This window comes from Heterodontus francisci, chromosome 3 (assembly GCF_036365525.1).
Source record: "Heterodontus francisci isolate sHetFra1 chromosome 3, sHetFra1.hap1, whole genome shotgun sequence".
In the NCBI taxonomy this organism is placed as follows: domain Eukaryota; kingdom Metazoa; phylum Chordata; class Chondrichthyes; order Heterodontiformes; family Heterodontidae; genus Heterodontus; species Heterodontus francisci.
Window position 1 is genome coordinate 647989 of NC_090373.1, and position 10828 is coordinate 658816.

Sequence of the window (10828 nt, forward strand, 5' to 3'; positions counted from 1 at the left end):
CTCTCTGACTCTCTCTCACACTCTTTATCACTCTCTATCACTCTCTGACACTCTCTGACACTCTCTATCACTCTCTGACACTCTCTGACACTCTCGGACACTCTCTGACAGTCTCTGACAATCTCTATCACTCTCTGACACTCTCTGACACTCTTTGACACTCTCTGACACTCTCAGACACTCACTATTACTCTCTGACACTCTCTGACACTCTCTGACACTCTCTGATACTCACTATCACTCTCTTACACTCTCTGACACTCTCTGACACTCACTATCACTCTCTGACACTCTCTGACACTCTCTGACACTCTCTGATACTCACTATCACTCTCTGACACTCTCTGACACTCTCTGACACTCACTATCACTCTCTGACACTCTCTGACACTCACTATCACTCTCTATCACTCTCTGACACTCTCTGACTCTCTCTGACACTCTCTATCACTCTCTGACACTCTCTGACACTCTCTGACACTCACTATCACTCTCTGACACGATCTGACACTCTCTGACCCTCTCTGACACTCTCTATCACTCTCTGACACTCTCTGAAATTCTCTCACACTCTCTGACACTCTCTGACGCTCTCTGACACTCTCTATCACTCTCTGACACTCTCTGGCACTCTCTGACACTCTCTGGCACTCTCTGACACTCTCTGGCACTCTCTATCACTCTCTATCACTCTCTATCACTCTCTGACACTCTCTGACACTCTCTATCATTCTCTGACACTCTCTGACACTCTCTGACACTCTCTGACAGTGTCTGACAATCTCTATCACTCTCTGACACTCTCTGACACTCTTTGACACTCACAGACACTCACTATCACTCTCTGACACTCTGTGAAACTCTCTGACACTCTCTGACACTCACTATCACTCTCTGACACACTCTGACACTCTCTGACTCTTTCCGACACACTCTATCCCTCTCTGACACTCTCTGACACTCTCTGACACTCTCTGACACTATCTGACACTCTCTCACACTCACTATCACTCTCTGACACTCTCTGACACTCTCAATCACTCTCTGACACTCTCTGACACTCTCTATCACTCTCTGACACACTCTATCGCTCTCTGACTCTCTCAGACACTCTCTGACACTCTCTATCACTCTCTGACACTCTCTGACACTCTCTATCACTCTCTGACACTCTCTATCACTCTCTTTCACTTTCTGACACTCTCTGACACTCTCTGACACTCACTATCACTCTCTGACACTATCTGACACTCTCTGACACTCACTCTCACTCTCTGACACTCTCTGACACTCTCTGACACTCTCTATCACTCTCTGACACTCTCTGACACTCTCTGACACTTTCTATCACTCTCTGACACTCTCTATCACTCTCTATCACTCTCTGACACTCTCTGACACTCTCTATCACTCTCTGACACTCTCTATCACTCTCTGACACTCTCTTACACTCTCAGACCCTCACTATCACTCTTTGACACTCTCTGACACTCTCTGACACTCACTATCACTCTCTGACACCTTCTGACACTCTCTGACACTCTCTGACACTCTCAGACACTCTCAGACACTCACTATCACTCTCTGACACTCTCTGACACTCTCTGACACTCTCTGACACTCACTATCACTCTCTATCACTCTCTGACACTCACTATCACTCTCTGACACTCACTATCACTCTCTGACACTCTCTGACACTCTCTATCAATCTCTGACACTCTCTGACACTCACTATCACTCTCTGACACTCTCTGACACTCACTATCACTCTCTGACACTCTCTGACACTCACTATCACTCTCTATCACTCTCTGACACTCACTATCACTCTCAGACACTCACTATCACTCTTTGACACTCTCTGACACTCTCTGACACTCACTATCACTCTCTGACACCTTCTGACACTCTCTGACACTCTCTGACACTCTCAGACACTCACTATCACTCTGTGACACTCTCTGACACTCTCTGACACTCTCTGACACTCACTATCACTCTCTATCACTCTCTGACACTCACTATCACTCTCTGACACTCACTATCACTCTCTGACACTCTCTGACACTCTCTATCAATCTCTGACACTCTCAGACACTCACTATCACTCTCTGACACTCTCTGACACTCACTATCACTCTCTGACACTCTCTGACACTCACTATCACTCTCTGACACTCTCTGACACTCACTATCACTCTCTATCACTCTCTGACACTCACTATCACTCTCTGACACTCTCTATCACTCTCTGACTCTCTCAGACACTCTCTGACACTCTCTATCACTCTCTGACACTGTCTGACACTCTCTATCACTCTCTGACTCTCCCAGACACTCTCTGACACTCACTATCACTCTCTGACACTCTCAGACACTCACTATCTCTCTCTGACACTCTCTGACACTCTCAGACACTCACTATCTCTCTCTGACACTCTCTGACACTCTCTGACACTCACTATCACTCTCTGACACTCTCTGACACTCTCTGACACTCACTATCACTCTCTGACACTCTCTGACACTCACTATCACTCTCTGACACTCTCTGACACTCTCTGACACTCACTATCACTCTCTATCACTCTCTGACACTCACTATCACTCTCTGACACTCTATATCACTCTCTGACTCTCTCAGACACTCTCTGACATTCTCTATCACTCTCTGACACTCTCTGACACTCTCTATCACTCTCTGTCACTCTCTATCACTCTCTGACACTCTCTGACACTCTCTATCATTCTCTGACACTCTCTGACACTCTTTGACAGTGTCTGACAATCTCTATCACTCTCTGACACTCTCTGACACTCTTTGACACTCTCAGACACTCACTATCACCTTCTGACACTATCTGACACTCTCTGATACTCACTCTCACTCTCTGACACTCTCTGACACTCTCTATCACTCTCTGACACTCTCTGACACTCTCTAACACTCTCTGACACTCTCTGACTCTCTCAGACACTCTCTGACACTCACTCTCACTCTCTGACACTCTCTGACACTCTCTATCTCTCTCTATCACACTCTGACACTCTCTGACACTCTCTGACACTCTCTGACACTCACTATCACTCTCTGACACTATCTGACACTCTCTGACACTCACTCTCACTCTCTGACACTCTCACACGCTCTCTGACACTCTCTATCACTCTCTGACTCTCTCTATCACTCTCAGACACTCTCTGACACTCTCTGACACTCTCTGACAGTCTCTGACAATCTCTGACACTCTCTAACACTCTCTGACACTCTCTGACACTCTCAGACACTCTCTGACACTCACTCTCACTCTCTGACACTCTCTGACACTCTCTGTCACTCTCTGACACTCTCTATCACTCTCTGACACTCTCTGACACTCTCTGACACTCTCTGACAGTCTCTGACAATCTCTGACACTCTCTAACACTCTCTGACACTCTCTGACTCTCTCAGACACTCTCTGACACTCACTCTCACTCTCTGACACTCTCTGACACTCTCTATCTCTCTCTATCACACTCTGACACTCTCTGACACGCTCTGACACTCTCTGACACTCACTATCACTCTCTGACACTATCTGACACTCTCTGACACTCACTCTCACTCTCTGACACTCTCACACACTCTCTGACACTCTCTATCACTCTCTGACTCTCTCTCACACTCTTTATCACTATCACTCTCTGACACTCTCTGACACTCTCTATCACTCTCTGACACTCTCTATCACTCTCTGACACTCTCTGACACTCTCTGACACTCTCTGACAGTCTCTGACAATCTCTATCACTCTCTGACACTCTGTGACACTCTTTGAAACTCTCTGACACTCTCAGACACTCACTATCACTCTCTGACACTCTCTGACACTCTCTGACACTCTCTGATACTCACTATCACTCTCTGACACTCTCTGACACTCTCTGACACTCACTATCACTCTCTGACACTCTCTGACACTCACTATCACTCTCTATCACTCTCTGACACTCTCTGACTCTCTCTGACACTCTCTATCACTCTCTGACACTCTCTGACACTCTCTGACACTCTCTGACACTCACTATCACTCTCTGACACTATCTGACACTCTCTGACACTCACTATCACTCTCTATCACTCTCTGACACTCTCTGACTCTCTCTGACACTCTCTATCACTCTCTGACACTCTCTGACACTCTCTGACACTCTCTGACACTCACTATCACTCTCTATCACTCTCTGACACTCACTATCACTCTCTGACACACTCTGACACTCTCTGACTCTCTCTGACACACTCTATCACTCTCTGACACTCTCTGACACTCTCTGACACTCTCTGACACTCTCTGACACTATCTGACACTCTCTGACACTCACTATCACTCTCTGACACTCTCTGACACTCTCTATCACTCTCTGACACTCTCTGACACTCTCTATCACTCTCTGACACACTCTGACACTCTCTATCACACTCTGACTCTCTCACACACTCTCTGACACTCACTATCACTCTCTATCACTCTCTGACACTCACTATCACTCTCTGACACTCTATATCACTCTCTGACTCTCTCAGACACTCTCTGACATTCTCTATCACTCTCTGACACTCTCTGACACTCGCTATCACTCTCTGTCACTCTCTATCACTCTCTGACACTCTCTGACACTCTCTATCATTCTCTGACACTCTCTGACACTCTTTGACAGTGTCTGACAATCTCTATCACTCTCTGACACTCTCTGACACTCTTTGACACTCTCAGACACTCACTATCACCTTCTGACACTATCTGACACTCTCTGACACTCACTCTCACTCTCTGACACTCTCTGACACTCTCTATCACTCTCTGACACTCTCTGACACTCTCTAACACTCTCTGACACTCTCTGACTCTCTCAGACACTCTCTGACACTCACTCTCACTCTCTGACACTCTCTGACACTCTCTATCTCTTTCTATCACACTCTGACACTCTCTGACACTCTCTGACACTCTCTGACACTCACTATCACTCTCTGACACTATCTGACACTCTCTGACACTCACTCTCACTCTCTGACACTCTCACACACTCTCTGACACTCTCTATCACTCTCTGACTCTCTCTATCACTCTCTGACACTCTCTGACACTCTCTGACACTCTCTGACAGTCTCTGACAATCTCTGACACTCTCTAACACTCTCTGACACTCTCTGACACTCTCAGACACTCTCTGACACTCACTCTCACTCTCTGACACTCTCTGACACTCTCTGTCACTCTCTGACACTCTCTATCACTCTCTGACACTCTCTGACACTCTCTGACACTCTCTGACAGTCTCTGACAATCTCTGACACTCTCTAACACTCTCTGACACTCTCTGACTCTCTCAGACACTCTCTGACACTCACTCTCACTCTCTGACACTCTCTATCTCTCTCTATCACACTCTGACACTCTCTGACACGCTCTGACACTCTCTGACACTCACTATCACTCTCTGACACTATCTGACACTCTCTGACACTCACTCTCACTCTCTGACACTCTCACACACTCTCTGACACTCTCTATCACTCTCTGACTCTCTCTCACACTCTTTATCACTCTCTATCACTCTCTGACACTCTCTGACACTCTCTATCACTCTCTGACACTCTCTATCACTCTCTGACACTCTCTGACACTCTCTGACACTCTCTGACAGTCTCTGACAATCTCTATCACTCTCTGACACTCTCTGACACTCTTTGAAACTCTCTGACACTCTCAGACACTCACTATCACTCTCTGACACTCTCTGACACTCTCTGACACTCTCTGATACTCACTATCACTCTCTGACACTCTCTGACACTCTCTGACACTCACTATCACTCTCTGACACTCTCTGACACTCACTATCACTCTCTATCACTCTCTGACACTCTCTGACTCTCTCTGACACTCTCTATCACTCTCTGACACTCTCTGACACTCTCTGACACTCTCTGACACTCACTATCACTCTCTGACACTATCTGACACTCTCTGACACTCACTATCACTCTCTATCACTCTCTGACACTCTCTGACTCTCTCTGACACTCTCTATCACTCTCTGACACTCTCTGACACTCTCTGACACTCTCTGACACTCACTATCACTCTCTATCACTCTCTGACACTCACTATCACTCTCTGACGCACTCTGACACTCTCTGACTCTCTCTGACACACTCTATCACTCTCTGACACTCTCTGACACTCTCTGACACTCTCTGACACTATCTGACACTCTCTGACACTCTCTGACACTCTCTGACACTATCTGACACTCACTATCACTCTCTGACACTCTCTGACACTCTCTATCACTCTCTGACACTCTCTGACACTCTCTATCACTCTCTGACACACTCTGACACTCTCTATCACACTCTGACTCTCTCACACACTCTCTGACACTCTCTATCACTCTCTGACTCTCTCTCACACTCTTTATCACTCTCTATCACTCTCTGACACTCTCTGACACTCTCTATCACTCTCTGACACTCTCTGACACTCTCGGACACTCACTATCACTCTCTGACACTCTCTGACACTCACTATCACTCTCTATCACTCTCTGACACTCTCTGACTCTCTCTGACACTCTCTATCACTCTCTGACACTCTCTGACACTCTCTGACACTCTCTGACACTCACTATCACTCTCTGACACTCTCAGACACTCACTATCTCTCTCTGACACTCTCTGACACTCTCTGACACTCTCTGACACTCACTATCACTCTCTGACACTCTCTGACACTCACTATCACTCTCTGACACTCTCTGACACTCACTATCACTCTCTGACACTCTCTGACACTCTCTGACACTCACTATCACTCTCTATCACTCTCTGACACTCACTATCACTCTCTGACACTCTATATCACTCTCTGACACTCTCTGACACTCTCTGACACTCTCTGACACTCACTATCACTCTCTGACACTCTCTGACACTCACTATCACTCTCTGACACTCTCTGACACTCACTATCACTCTCTGACACTCTCTGACACTCTCTGACACTCACTATCACTCTCTATCACTCTCTGACACTCACTATCACTCTCTGACACTCTATATCACTCTCTGACTCTCTCAGACACTCTCTGACATTCTCTATCACTCTCTGACACTCTCTGACTCTCTCTATCACTCTCTGTCACTCTCTATCACTCTCTGACACTCTCTGACACTCTCTATCATTCTCTGACACTCTCTGACACTCTCTGACAGTGTCTGACAATCTCTATCACTCTCTGACACTCTCTGACACTCTTTGACACTCTCAGACACTCACTATCACCTTCTGACACTATCTGACACTCTCTGACACTCACTCTCACTCTCTGACACTCTCTGACACTCTCACACACTCTCTGACACTCTCTATCACTCTCTGACACTCTCTGACACTCTCTATCACTCTCTGACAATCTCTATCACTCTCTGACACTCTCTGACACTCTCTGACAGTCTCTGACAATCTCTATCACTCTCTGACACTCTCTGACACTCTTTGAAACTCTCTGACACTCTCAGACACTCACTATCACTCTCTGACACTCTCTGACACTCTCTGACACTCTCTGATACTCACTATCACTCTCTGACACTCTCTGACACTCACTATCACTCTCTGACACTCTCTGACACTCTCTGACACTCTCTGATACTCACTATCACTCTCTGACACTCTCTGACACTCACTATCACTCTCTGACACTCTCTGACACTCACTATCACTCTCTATCACTCTCTGACACTCTCTGACTCTCTCTGACACACTCTATCACTCTCTGACACTCTCTGACACTCTCTGACACTCTCTGACACTATCTGACACTATCTGACACTCTCTGACACTAACTATCACTCTCTGACACTCTCTGACACTCTCTATCACTCTCTGACACTCTCTGACACTCTCTATCACTCTCTGACACACTGTGACACTCTCTATCACACTCTGACTCTCTCACACACTCTCTGACACTCTCTATCACTCTCTGACTCTCTCTCACACTCTTTATCACTCTCTATCACTCTCTGACACTCTCTGACGCTCTCTATCACTCTCTGACACTCTCTGACACTCTCTATCACTCTCTGACACACTCTGACACTCTCTATCACACTCTGACTCTCTCACACACTCTCTGACACTCTCTATCACTCTCTGACTCTCTCTCACACTCTTTATCACTCTCTATAACTCTCTGACACTCTCTGACACTCTCTGACACTCTCTATCACTCTCTGACACTCTCTGACACTCTCGGACACTCTCTGACAGTCTCTGACAATCTCTATCACTCTCTGACACTCTCTGACACTCTTTGACACTCTCTATCACTCTCTGTCACTCTCTATCACTCTCTGACACTCTCTGACACTCTCTATCATTCTCTGACACTCTCTGACACTCTCTGACAGTGTCTGACAATCTCTATCACTCTCTGACACTCTCTGACACTCTTTGACACTCTCAGACACTCACTATCACCTTCTGACACTATCTGACACTCTCTGACACTCACTCTCACTCTCTGACACTCTCTGACACTCTCTATCACTCTCTGACACTCTCTGACACTCTCTAACACTCTCTGACACTCTCTGACTCTCTCAGACACTCTCTGACACTCACTCTCACTCTCTGACACTCTCTGACACTCTCTATCTCTCGCTATCACACGCTGACACTCTCTGACACTCTCTGACACTCTCTGACACTCACTATCACTCTCTGACACTATCTGACACTCTCTGACACTCACTCTCACTCTCTGACACTCTCACACACTCTCTGACACTCTCTATCACTCTCTGACTCTCTCTCACACTCTTTATCACTCTCTATCACTCTCTGACACTCTCTGACACTCTCTATCACTCTCTGACACTCTCTATCACTCTCTGACACTCTCTGACACTCTCTGACACTCTCTGACAGTCTCTGACAATCTCTATCACTCTCTGACACTCTCTGACACTCTTTGAAACTCTCTGACACTCTCAGACACTCACTATCACTCTCTGACACTCTCTGACACTCTCTGACACTCTCTGATACTCACTATCACTCTCTGACACTCTCTGACACTCTCTGACACTCACTATCACTCTCTGACACTCTCTGACACTCACTATCACTCTCTATCACTCTCTGACACTCTCTGACTCTCTCTGACACTCTCTATCACTCTCTGACACTCTCTGACACTCTCTGACACTCACTATCACTCTCTGACAATATCTGACACTCTCTGACACTCACTATCACTCTCTATCACTCTCTGACACTCTCTGACTCTCTCTGACACTCTCTAGCACTCTCTGACACTCTCTGACACTCTCTGACACTCTCTGACACTCACTATCACTCTCTATCACTCTCTGACACTCACTATCACTCTCTGACACACTCTGACACTCTCTGACTCTCTCTGACACACTCTATCACTCTCTGACACTCTCTGACACTCTCTGACACTCTCTGACACTATCTGACACTCTCTGACACTCACTATCACTCTCTGACACTCTCTGACACTCTCTATCACTCTCTGACACTCTCTGACACTCTCTATCACTCTCTGACACACTCTGACACTCTCTATCACACTCTGACTCTCTCACACACTCTCTGACACTCTCTATCACTCTCTGACTCTCTCTCACACTCTTTATCACTCTCTATCACTCTCTGACACTCTCTGACACTCTCTATCACTCTCTGACACTCTCTGACACTCTCGGACACTCTCTGACAGTCTCTGACAATCTCTATCACTCTCTGACACTCTCTGACACTCTTTGACACTCTCTGACACTCTCTATCATTCTCTGACACTCTCTGACACTCTCTGACAGTGTCTGACAATCTCTATCACTCTCTGACACTCTCTGACACTCTTTGACACTCTCAGACACTCACTATCACCTTCTGACACTATCTGACACTCTCTGACACTCACTCTCACTCTCTGACACTCTCTGACACTCTCTATCACTCTCTGACACTCTCTGACACTCTCTAACACTCTCTGACACTCTCTGACTCTCTCAGACACTCTCTGACACTCACTCTCACTCTCTGACACTCTCTGACACTCTCTATCTCTCTCTATCACACTCTGACACTCTCTGACACTCTCTGACACTCTCTGACACTCACTATCACTCTCTGACACTATCTGACACTCTCTGACACTCACTCTCACTCTCTGACACTCTCACACACTCTCTGACACTCTCTATCACTCTCTGACTCTCTCTCACACTCTTTATCACTCTCTATCACTCTCTGACACTCTCTGACACTCTCTATCACTCTCTGACACTCTCTATCACTCTCTGACACTCTCTGACACTCTCTGACAGTCTCTGACAATCTCTATCACTCTCTGACACTCTCTGACACTCTTTGAAACTCTCTGACACTCTCAGACACTCACTATCACTCTCTGACACTCTCTGACACTCTCTGACACTCTCTGATACTCACTATCACTCTCTGACACTCTCTGACACTCACTATCACTCTCTGACACTCTCTGACACTCTCTGACACTCTCTGATACTCACTATCACTCTCTGACACTCTCTGACACTCTCTGACACTCACTATCATTCTCTGACACTCTCTGACACTCACTATCACTCTCTATCACTCTCTGACACTCTCTGACTCTCTCTGACACTCTCTATCACTCTCTGACACTCTCTGACACTCTCTGACACTCTCTGACACTCACTATCACTCTCTGACACTATCTGACACTCTCTGACACT